This window comes from Pleurodeles waltl, chromosome 5 (genome assembly GCF_031143425.1).
Source record: "Pleurodeles waltl isolate 20211129_DDA chromosome 5, aPleWal1.hap1.20221129, whole genome shotgun sequence".
NCBI lineage: Eukaryota > Metazoa > Chordata > Amphibia > Caudata > Salamandridae > Pleurodeles > Pleurodeles waltl.
In genome coordinates this window covers 232,924,688-232,937,155 of record NC_090444.1, presented here as the reverse complement: position 1 = coordinate 232,937,155, position 12,468 = coordinate 232,924,688, and the positions used below count along the sequence as shown (strand labels likewise).

Below are 12,468 nucleotides of genomic sequence, written 5' to 3'. Positions count from 1 at the left end.
TCCCTGAGGGGAGGGGGGCACATCCCTAATCCTATTGGGGGAATCCTCGAATCTCAAGATGGAGGATTTCTAAAGGCAGGGGTCACCTCAGCTCAGGACACCTTAGGGGCTGTCCTGACTGGTGGCTGACTCCTCCTTGTTTTTCTCATTATCCTCTCCTGCCTTGCTGCCAAAAGTGGGGGCAGTGGTCGGAGGGGCGGGCAACTCCACTAGCTGCGATGCCCTGGAGTGCTGGAACAAAAGGCATGAGCCTTTGAGGCTCACCACCAGGTGTTACAGTTCCTGCAGGGGGAGGTGAGAAGCACCTCCACCCAGTACAGGCTTTGTTCCTGGCCACAGAGTGACAAAGGCACTCTCCCCATGTGGCCAGAAACTCGTCTGGTTGTGGAAGGCTGGCAGAAACTGGTCAGCCTAGCACTAGGAGTCGGACTGGTATTCAGGGGGCATCTCTAAGATGCCCTCTGGGTGTATTTTTACAATAATTCCCACACTGGCATCAGTGTGCATTTATTGTGCTGAGAAGTTTGATACCAAACTTCCCAGATTTAAGTGTAGCCATTATGGAACTGTGGAGTTTGTGTTTGACAAACTCCCAGACCGTATACTCTTTATGGCTACCCTGCACTTACAATGTCTAAGGTTTTGCTTAGACACTGTTGGGGCATGGTGCTCATGCACATATGCCCTCACCTGTGGTATAGTGCACCCTGCCTTAGGGCTGTAAGACCTGCTAGAGGGGTGACTTACCTATGCCACAGGCAGTGTGAGGTGGGCATGGCACTCTGAGGGGAGTGCCATGTCGACTTAGTAATTTTTCCCTACCAGCACACATAAGCTGTGAGGCAGTGTGTATGTGCTGAGGGAAGGGTCCCCAGGGTGGCATAAGACATGCTGCAGACCTTAGAGACCTTCCCTAGCAACAGGGCCCTTGGTACCAGGAGTACCATTTACAAGGGACTTATTTGTGTGCCAGGGCTGTCCCTATTGTGGGAACAAAGGTCCATTTTAGGGAAGGAACACTGGTGCTGGGGCCTGGTTAGCAGGGTCCCAGCACACTTTCAGTCATAACTGGCATCAACAAAAGGCAAAAAGTCAGGGGGTAACCATGCCAAGGAAGGCATTTCCTTACAACTACATTTTAGGACATGCCACTCCGCTCCGCTCTATGACAGGCCACTCCACTATATGACACAGTACTTCACTGTACGACACTCTCCTCCTCTATTCCACAGTTCAATGTGCGACATACCATTCTATGCCACTCCACTGTGACATTACAGTATACAAGAATCTCCACCACTTTACTGTACAACAGTCCACCTTACAGCACTGCACCTAACAACACTATAATCCACTGAACTCCACTCTGTGCTACTACACTTTACAACACGTTAATCCAGTTTATGCCACAGTACGACACTCTACTCAATGACACTTGCGTCCACTACACTATACTCCATGACACTACAGTCGCTGACACTCCGCTGTAAGACACTCAACCGTACTGTATGACATGCCCCTCCACTATACAACACACAACTCCAATTTACGATACTCCACTTCACTATACAACTGTTGGGACTGAAAAGTAGTCTGCCTGCATGGTGAAGTTGTGTTACCGTGCCCTGAGTGCCCAACTCTATTGTTGTCTGGATCCCTAATGCTAACTTGTTGTCATACGGGAACAGAGATCATGCGTGGGCATCATGACATAGGCTTGTCTCACAGACTGCAGACTTATTGGACTGGGAGGGGCACCCAAAGCGCTACCCTCATACTGGTGGAAGGCTACTGGCTTCACTAGGAGTTAAACAGCACAAGCACTGTGGTGGCAGCATACCATGTAGTCATCAGTCCTGGCAAACAGATCTGTTTTTGCTCTGTGTCACTAGAGTGAGGCATACAAGCTCACCCAGCTTTTTAAAAGTTCACCTGCTGTGTGATTAGCTCACCCTTGGCCTACATCAGATTGATTTGGAAGTGCATGTCTGATGAAAACATGTGCTGGATGCCTGTGAGTACGCATAACAGACATACACTACACAGATTGCAGTGTAGAACAGTGTGCACATGGTAAATGTGTGCGCGCTGGCAGTGTGTGTTTAAAGTGGCATACTCTGGTGCAGTACAGAGAGACAATAGTACTGAACAGTATGCAGAGAATAAGTGCATGTGCTTGATAGCATGATGCATAGACACAACAGAACTAAACATTAGAGGGTGTTGTGAATGTACACTTAGTAAAGAAGTGCCTGCACTGGTACGTTACACGGAGGACTTTGGGTTCCATGTTGGGAAGCCCAGGCCTCTGTGGTAAACACATGAGGAGTCCCCACAGACAGAGTTGTGTATTGCTGCATTTATGTAAGCTGGGTGGGACAAGCAGCCAGACGGGGAGCCAGGCTCTCCCTGTGCATTTCAAAGTTTTTTTTTTATTCAATGACAGATCACAAGGAAGGGGCCTGGATAAATCCCAGGAACAGGGAGATGGGGCTAATAAGAGAATCATAAAGGGTAGGGTTGAGGGCCCAGGATTAACCTTTGATGCATGTATCAATGTGGCTGACATCCAGGTGTGAACTCAGTTCACTCCCATGAATCTCGGAGGTCCGAGCTGTTGCCCATGAAATGAAAGAGCTGCTACAACCAAGGTGTGGGGAGTTTCGTGTTGGAGGATGCCAGAGGACAGAAGATGCTTAGATGTTGATGTATGAGTCATGGTCACTAAACTGTAAGTACACTTCCCCTCCAAGGGAACCTTGACTGCTCGTGTAAAGTTATTAACTGACAGTCAGGTGCAGAAGGGGGCGCTTGACCCAGCTGAGTGTGATCCATAGTAGGGTGGACCCCAGGACATCAGGAGTAAAAAAAGCCTCAACCACCTGGATTGAGCACAGTAGCCCCAGCCTGCCCAATGGCCTCCTGAACAGTGTTATGACAATGATACACCCAGTGCTTAATTTGTAAAAAAAGGTGCTGGTGCTCAAAGCTCTCCTCTGAAACATGCAGCTGCTGCAATTAAATGTGCGAACTCCATAGTAACCCTGAAGACATCTACGGCCTCTTTCATATATTTACAGACACACCCTGCCCCTCCAGCTCACTCTCGCAGCTTTCTGCTTTCTAACTTTGTGACGTTTTTTCGCTTTGCTCTTCCTCCGTCTTTCCGATATGTGTCTTTTGCTACAAGAGCTCTCAGCGAATGTGTGAGGCAGAAGAATAAGCCCTGGCCCGCAAAAATAAGTGCTGGTGCTCAGCACCGGAAACAACAAGCACAAATTAAGCACTGGATACACCAGCCCCCCTTTACTGTATAACACTGTACTCCATTGTACGCTATGCCACTCAACTCTACTCCACTACACTATATTCCACTTTACAACGCTACACTCTACCATACTACACCCTATGATGCTGTCCTCCATTATATTGTATGACACTCCCCTTAACAACACTCAACTAAATGGCACTCAACACTATAATTTGATACACATTTTTATTACAAAAATAAAAAACATTTAAATTTCATGAAAAAAAAAACAAAGGTTGAAGCTAGGTTATAGTTAGGAAAACTTTATTATTACACAGTCATGTTGCTTTACTCGCTACCCTACATAACTATAACTCGCCACTTTACAATGCACTGTGTTCTCACAAATCATGTAATTTGAGACGTCATAAGTGTTGGTATGAATGCTATCATTTCACATGGTATTAATGATGTAATACCATGGATTGCCAAAGGACATGGTTATTTCAGAAATGATCTGTTCTGGTGTGAAAATCACAAAAGATGACATAAGAAAATGGAGAAGTGGAGGAGCCATACATAACATGGCTACTTGTTCCTGACCCAATTGTGGATAAATAATTGTACCTGCTATCCTTAACCAAGCCCCCAGAACCTTCCCTGTCCATATAGCAGCTGTTTTTTCTGCTTTGAGCGGACAAGCAAATCTGCACTGACAGGCTCTCAGAGAGCACTATCAATGTGGCCTGGAAAGCCTAAAGCCTTTATGACACAGTAACAGTGCTTTACGAGTTTTGTTATCAGCTGTTGCTACATCATAGCCGTGGGTTACCAGATTCACAATCTGGTGTAAATCACAGAGGCACTATGGAACAATGGAAGCCATGCATAACATACAGATTCTCTGCATCAGTTACAGTGCACCACTAGTGGAACCCTTCTTAATCAGAACCGGTACCTCACTAGATTAAGAAGAGAAACGTATCTATGTGCACTACACATTTTAGCAAAACCACGCTCTATCTGCTGTGATTGATGAGCCTCCTATCGCAGGGTTGGCCCCATAGTGGCTTAAGCAAGTAAGCACTTGCTTTGATGCTCTGGGTTGTTTAAACCCTTGACATTCCATTTTTAGGGCTTTGATCTTTGTATTTACATTAAGAATCTCCGATGGCATGGTCAATTTTTGAAATTGTCATGCTTGGAGCAACTGTGACGCTGCTCCAACTCCTACACCGACCCATCCCACACCCAAACTGACCCCAACATACCAGTGCTTCCCTCTGAATTCACCCAAACCGTTCTAAACCTACTCAATCAATGGGATATGCTGCCAACTAGTAATATTTGTTTCAAGGATAAATGCATGAAGCAGCCAGAGTCAGTTTTCCTACATCCCCCATGTGAAAGTCAGAGATACATTGGTAAACAAACTCACTTCAGCCTTAATTAAGATCCCCAAACTGCACAACAGGCATGATAATGAACACAGGAAGGATTAACAAAATGTTATGTTGTGTTTATGTTACAAGAATTGTAAAGCGCAGAAAATACCTTCGAATGTGTCCTAGCCTTAAATCAACACAAAGTAGGAAGCGTCCGCATCAAAGCACACACAGAGTGCTGTCATCCAACTGTGGGTCAGCTTGACATGTCCTAGTTATTGAAAAGCCACATCTTCAAAGCATTTCTGAACCTTAGTGATGAAAGGGCAAGTAGTATGTGACCTGGTAGCTCATTCCGGAGCTTTTCCGCCTTCACTGAAAAGGCTTTGTCACCTTAGCAAGTGCGTTTAAATCTGCGCACAGCCAACAGTTGTGTTCTAGAGAAGCGCAAATAGCGTGATGGTGTGTAATTGCATACATTCTGGATTATGTTCTCAGGGCCACTGTTATTAATTGTTTAAATACCGGGAAAGGGGTTTCAAAGATTACCTTCTTTTAACCATCAGATCGAAGCCTTATTACACTTCCTATCGAGGGTACACCCAATCTGCATACCGGAAGCTGTAGACGGTTGCCTTTAGGTGTGATGTCTATATATGTAATCATGCTAGGTTGTAAGTGCTTGTCTGGATATTTTTTTGTGCGTTGCCTGTGCCTAAAAGAAACTGTATATTTATGATATATGTCTTTACTAGTGGCAATAGATTTAATCTGAATGTGCGAATGCACTATGTCAAGCCAAACCTCATGCCTATTTGTCAAAGCTTTTCACATTAAGGTCATAATGCTGTAAACGTCCTTCAGATACGCCCCAAAAAGTGTAAGGTTCTGACCACGTCTCCCTTTGACCGTTTTCTAGGCTCGTTGGCATGATTTAGACCCTGCATTCATTCCTGAAAATTGAGTCACTTAAGGAAAACATTTAACATACAAATTGTACATGTGAAATATACAACATACCTAACAATTTAAGGAAAATTTCTTGATTTCATTTTGCGTGTTTGAATAGTCTTCAGCTTTGTAACTTTTGTTCAACGCTCCACCAGTAAATTTCGAAGACCAGCTGTTCTTCCATTCTGGATTCAGGGTTAAGTTATCTAAAAATAAATATTTGTTTTACTGAGATGTCTGTTAACATATTGCTGTCAAGTATACCTGTTACGAAATCTTCACACTACACAGATTACAACAATGTCATGCATTTTTGCTCAAAGACATAACATGCATAAAATTTAAATCTAAAAAACATTATGGCCTACTTTGTACTGTTAATATATAAGAAAATAGCTTTACTAGTCTCCAAATGATGCAATATAGCGCTCTTGATTTAAATGAATGCAATTATGCATTCAAATGTATCTAGTTATGCAAGGAAGGACACCACCTACCAGCACGCAGGAATATTGCTTGAAAATCTTCTGGATCCAGTATGATGTCTGGGGAAATTCTAGGTAAGGAATCTGTGGCTAGGAGTCTCTATCAAATAGAGAGCCATAGGAAAGATTCTACCTGCTACAACTCTCTAGGCATATCATACCAAAAGAAAGACTAAGGTAAGATTCAAACTGCATGGGCTCATCTGTGCATGTGATTCTGAAAGCAAGAAGAGGAATAACTTACATTTATGGCAAGACAATGCACTTAGATCTTGCACATCATCCATTGCAGTTGGTCAGGAAATTTATTGCAGATAACTGAAACAGAAACTGTCCTCAAAAAAAGCATGTTGTATGGTTAATGCTTGCAAACGGCAGCGAAATTCACAAATATCTCTCCATAAGCCATACATTTCACACATCACATCTTTCCCAACATGCCACCTGGGTTCCACTAATGGCTGTCCGTATGTTTTTAGACCAGAGCTTATGAGCGGGGGATACAAGGGTGGACTGGATGAAAAAGAAAAAGAAGAGAAGAAAACACACTTTCATTGCAGTACCTGCTTTTCAACAGGTTGTACTAATTGTTTAGCAGAAACAGAGTAGGTGGAGTTTAAACCATTGGAAGACTCAGGAATAAATCCTGGCTGTATAACTTAGGGCACGAGGCTAATATATGCAGAATGTTGGTAAAAAAACATTGCTGAGGTAATGCTCGAAAAGAGTACAAAGGATACAACAAGCGGCAGCAGTAAATTTTACCACAAGCCAATAATCTAGAACTTATACATAGGAACTAAACCTGGGCCAAAAATGAATTATTGTGTCAACAAATAGGAAACTAAATACAGCCAGACATTGACTCATGCGGGGACAGAATGTCTTTAGAGGCCTTCATCCCACTCAGGTCCATATCACAGTGGAGCGGGAGGTACTAGGATTATTTTAGCAAAGATTCTCTCCAAAACTCATCGATCACTTGGGATTTCATGACTGGAATAAAAAGCATTTGCATCTATCCCAATATCTGAATGCAACCCACAGGCTTGCTTTGCAAAGGAATATTCCTAGAATGGGCTGTTCCTTGCGGATCATTTTGTACAACAGTCCTAAAAGTCCCTGAGGAGCCAACAAGTGAGAATCTTATGACAGTCCTTTATAAAGCAACAACAAAACAGGTGGTTTAATACCTCCAAAAGGAACCCTGTATGTTCCACTCAGTCATTGGGTACTGAGGAGAATCATGTAACTACCATAATTGCAGCAGGGGCACAGGTTAATTATAACCACTGGCATAATTATCACTATTATTGGTAAATTTAGCAGTGTATCTAACTTTAGTCGTCAAGAATTTAAAAGTTGTGTTTTAATTGGTATGTTGCACCAGTTAAGGCATACCTACAGGCGATCACCTGACATCTGTGCACGCAGTTAGTTTCTGCTGATAACATGATTTAGGCATAGATTTGGTTAAGTACATTCATTGGTCTCTAACATATAGCACTGCAACTGCAACGTGTTCGGCCACGTGTCAGTTATGTTTCTACTGGCCCTTAGATGTGATTGTGACAGAGCTTCATCAACAAGAACTTCAAAGAGTATCCACTGTTATCTATAGTCAGACGTGAGAATAAAATGCCATGTAATGTGTACAAGCAGTTCTGTAGGCATATGCAGACATGTGTGGACCAAGTCACACAATTGCTGCTCAAAAGTGAGTGTCGAGCCAAAACCCAGGAAAGCACTTGAAAAAAATCAATGAAACATAAATGGGCATTGCTAAAAAGGTTATACTGAAGCTTGTGCACCCTTTCAATTACATTAGGCAATAGTTAAGACCTCCTTTACGCCAAAGTATGTACATCAATTGCCCAACTGGAAATGGAAAGTCAGCAGTATTATAAAAACCTATCTCTAACTTTGATTTCCTTTGGGGTGAACAGAAAGGTAAGAGTGACATATGTTGTTAGAGTATCTATGGGCAAGCAGACTATCTTGATTAAATATGTTTGTCGTATTATCTTCAGTGATTCACAGGAGGGGTCTTATGTCATAGCTTTGAAAAGGATAGCATACCCTGTATTACAGAGACTTCCAATATGGTGTTCTTTGTCCTTATGCCAGCAATTTTAGTAGGTCCTCTATGAGGTTCTTTAGACATGCTGAATCTGAGTGGACCCTCCTGCTCTATTCAGAGATGGTGTTATTACCAGCAAAAATAATGTTTATCTTTTGAGTGCCTAATCATATTTTGTACAAGCTATAGTAGTATGTCAGTGTGGAGGGACGGGCGGAAATATGGCTTAGAAGGCTTATCGGGTTTCTGTATGATGACGTTATTAAAGAAAGAGGAGAGAACAGAAGCGGTATATAGAGTTTTTTTCTATGTATAAATCGACCCAATAAATTTATGTTGAGGTCATCTCTTCGAGGATTAGTAGGGAGCCTTGCTGCGCTGTAAACCTGGTCCTCTTCTCTTCTGTTCTCTTAGTCGGTTTCACAAGATGGGTCAACCTGAGAGAAACAGGAGAATATTGTGGTAAGTGGATGGTGGGTAAGGCCCCAGTACAACGCGGTTAGGTTAGTAGCTGTTTCCCAGGTCTCATTCACCGATTAGGTTGTAAGGTGAGAAGTTTCCGTCACCAGTCACCCATGATGCGAGAGGGAAAGAAAGAAAGAACAAATATAAGCTAGGGAGTCTGTTACATTTTGGGTATACTACTTCAGGAAAAGTTCTTCCTCTCGTTTGTATCTAATGAATTTAGTGAGTCTCAGAAGTTTAAGAACATCTCCTTGTCTTTGAGGTTATTACAGATGACCTTTCATAGCTCAAACAGAGGCAATGCTTTTTCCCTCTTCCTTTTCCCCAGCCACAGCATTCTTTCATCAACAGATTTCCCCTTAGTGAAATTTTTAGTGTGACAAAGGAAAAGTAAAAACAAAGAAAGCCAAGGAAGCTTAAATACAAATCAATAAACTCGGATGACCGGGTTCTTTAGCGTTGCAGAGTCATCCAACGTTTGGTGGTGAGGAGCTTGAGAGATCCCTCCCTTAGTGCCTTCTGGTGCACGGTGCGTGATTCCTCACATTTCTTGGAGTTCTGGTCTCTCTGAGTGTAGATGTGTCATGGACATCTGCCTGTGAAAGGCACAGCATGGTTTGAACGCACATGGTTCCTTTGGGGACAGTTTCACACCAGGAAGAAAAAAAAATATTTAAAAAAATGATTCAACAAAAGTCGAGGAAAAAGGCAGTCAAAAAAGACTGAGGGTAGCTCTTCACAGATCAGCACTATCTGGTGTAGAAAGGAAAGAACTGATGTCAGCGTGTGGGGGCGGCTATATAGGAAAGTCATTTCTAGCGCAGAAGACACTGGTGCAAAGCTGAATGACGCCACCTGCAGGAGCACTGGGGTACTGCTAAAAAAAAGTCCAGAAGCAGTCTGACGCCTAAGGAATATTATAAGGTAAGGAATCTGTGGCCAGACGTCTCTATCATATAGTCCTGTAGGACCAAACAGGCAAAGTCCTTATCCCAATGTACCTCCTTGTCAAGGCAATAGTACTTTGTGAATGTGTGCACTAATGCCAACATAGCAGCCTACCAAATATCGCGGGGAGGCATGCAGCGAGCTAGTGCAGAAGCAGCAGCCTTGGCTAGAGATGGAGTGAGCTCTTGAACCTTTAGGTGGTAGCTTCTTAGTTAGTGCACAGAAAACAGTTTATACAGAGGCCCATCCACCTAGAGGTGATTCTTTTTTACACTGTCTTGCACTTCTTTGCTCCTGAGAAACCTGCAAAGAGTTGATCGCCCACCCAATGGTCCTTGCTATGATCAGTGCAGAAACTGAGGGCTCTCTTATGGTCCAAAGCATGGAGAATCTTTTCCTCTTTCGAGGGTGTAGGCTGGGCAAAGAATGTCAGAAGGGTGATAGCCTGCCCAACGTGGAAAGCTGTTACTACCTTCAGCAGAAATACAGCTTGAGTTATCAACACCATTTCGCCTGGAAAGAATGTCATGTAAGGCTGAATGGCCTGAGAGCACCTGCAGCTCAGTCATGCGAGGAGATGATGTTATCTCAACCAGAAAGACCATTTTCAGGGTAAGAAGCCATACTGGACAACGGTGCACTTCCAGTCTCCAACTCTCCCAGAGGGCCTCCTCAGTCGAGTGGTGATGCATCCATCACCACCGTTAACTTGTGGTGGGGTAGGGAGAGGAGTCAGCCACTGGCTCAATCGCGGTCAAAAGTCAGGATCAGCCAGTGCTTGTCTGTTGTGGTGAGCTACCTTCTTGTTGACGCAGAGCATGGCATGGCTTTGCCCAAGTGTCCAAGCAGGTATTTGTTTGGGCCTCCCTGAATGGCAAGAGACGTTCAACAGGTACCTGGCCAGGCTGAAGAACCTCCATCAAAATGCGAGTTTTGACCTCCATTGTAGGAAGCTGCGGATCAAGAATATCTGCAGTCTGCCTTATGACCATAGCAAAAGAAGCACTCTCCTCTATGGAAGGACCAGGGTAGAGACAAGTCTGGTATCTGGGTAAGTGTCCAAACCACTGGCATCCTGCAATTCAACATAACAACTGTCTCTGTTGTACTGTGAGGAGAATTCTTCCCCCTCATCATGGTCAGTAGTGTCAGAATCTGATGTAAATAAAGTGGTGCTAAGTAGGAGCCCTAGATTGTGGTAAAGGCAAGGTATTGGAGTCAAAAGGATTGGCTGTAGGTACACTCCAAATGGACTGGAGCATGGCTTTGATGGGGTCTAAGCTGTCCCGGAGTCCGAGACCGCTATAGGTAACTGCTCCTCTTCCAGTGCCAGCTCAGCCTCAATGTGAAATGAACTGCAACACAGAGAGGCACGGGAACAGTAGTCAGCACTGAAGCCAGAGCGGAACCCGCAATGTGTCTGCAATGTTTGCACTTATAAAATATTTTTGCATTTTCATATTAATCACTACTTTTTACTACTGTTTAAATTTGTGCAATCTAACCTATATGGGTGTGTATAATGCTGTAATATTTATGTTTATTTTTTACACTATTTTATTTTGTTTATTTTATTTCTAAAAATCTTTTTCAACTGTACTTTGTGGTGTATATAGGTGCCAACAAGGTTTAAAGTAACATCACCAGCTTTTATTGTTTATATTTTGGGGGGGTTACTGGGCTGTGTGCTAGTAGTCCTATTTCCTGCCTTCGTTGATTTGTATGTTATTCCCTTACAAGACCAGTAATTTGTCATATGAGGTGTGCCACTTACTCAAAGACTTGGCTGGAGTAGATCAGAACTTTGTAGTACTACTGAGTAGCAGGTGTATCTTTAGTGATTTGCAAATGACTTATGTTACAGTACTTATTGCTTACTTTTGGAATTCAGGAGTACTAGAAGAGTACATTTGTTTGCATGACAGAGGCCCCATCCCATTACAGCTTGCCTAATTTGCATCCTCTACTTCAGAGAGTCTCCCTTCCGCCTTGGTCACCCTTTCAACCCTGTTTCACAGGTCTTGGCAGAGCAATGATAAGTCTAGGCTTGGGTGTGGGATTAGCTACCTTTAGGAAGGTTCTAAAGTATTGTTAGACTTGAAGAATGGAAGCTGTGGAGTCCTTGGGAGCAACTGCAGCTGGGGGCCGCCCTTGCAGCAACAACCAACCTCTGTCACTCGCTGTTCCGGGAATAGTGCAGAGGAGTGACCCTCAGCCATGCGCTGCTTATTGTTCCTGTGCAAGAGCTGTGACAGAAAATAGATATGGAGTTAATTTCACTGAGAGAAGGTATTACGCTGTGTAATCCAACTCAAGAAACATGATTCATAAGCTTGCTATTTTCTGCTTCTGATAAAATTTAGAATTGCACCTGGAAGTAGCGATAGAGTGTTAGGAAGCTACAAACTTGCTAAGCATTTTAGGAATAAATATCCTGTTTTTGCTGGCCTTGTTATGAATTGTTGCATTTATTCATTTATTTTCTCATTCTGTGTGATTGCCATTCATATTTTATGCATTAGACTAGGTTTTCGAAATGCCCTGCCTTTTTAGCGCTATTTTGAGTGTGTTATACATTTACAAAAGAGGGTTTGGAGTTCCACTGTGCCTTTAAATTCATCTAGTGCAGAGGTCTTCAAACTTTTTGATGCCGGGACCCCCTCTTAAAAAAATGTAGGTGTAAGGACCCCCTCCTGATAAAAATTTCTAGAACCTGGTACCCCTCATCATCAACAATAATAAGCATCCCCATTTCGCACAGCAAATCATTTTTACTGTGAGGAAATAATATTAAACAGTGTTTAGCAAATCAAAGATCGGTGAGTATGGGGACATGGTCAAGGGTTTGGCTAAAAACAAAGGTCCTCATTTATTAGGAATTGACATGGGGCAGAGCTGCAAGTC

At 43.2% G+C, this 12,468-nt stretch overlaps 1 protein-coding gene across 3 annotated transcripts in view; it reads right to left on the bottom strand.

The window, feature by feature from the left end:
* Positions 1–12,468, bottom strand: part of BICRAL (BICRA like chromatin remodeling complex associated protein) — a 602,600-nt gene that overhangs the window by 506,344 nt on the left and 83,788 nt on the right. For 2 of the 3 annotated variants that reach the window (XM_069233969.1, XM_069233971.1), the window contains exon 2: positions 5,656–5,792. The gene's annotated coding sequence lies outside the window, so the exon portion shown is untranslated. Of the gene's footprint in view, positions 1–5,655; positions 5,793–6,315; positions 6,402–12,468 lie in introns of all 3 variants that reach the window. The other variant, XM_069233970.1, reaches the window with a different exon arrangement.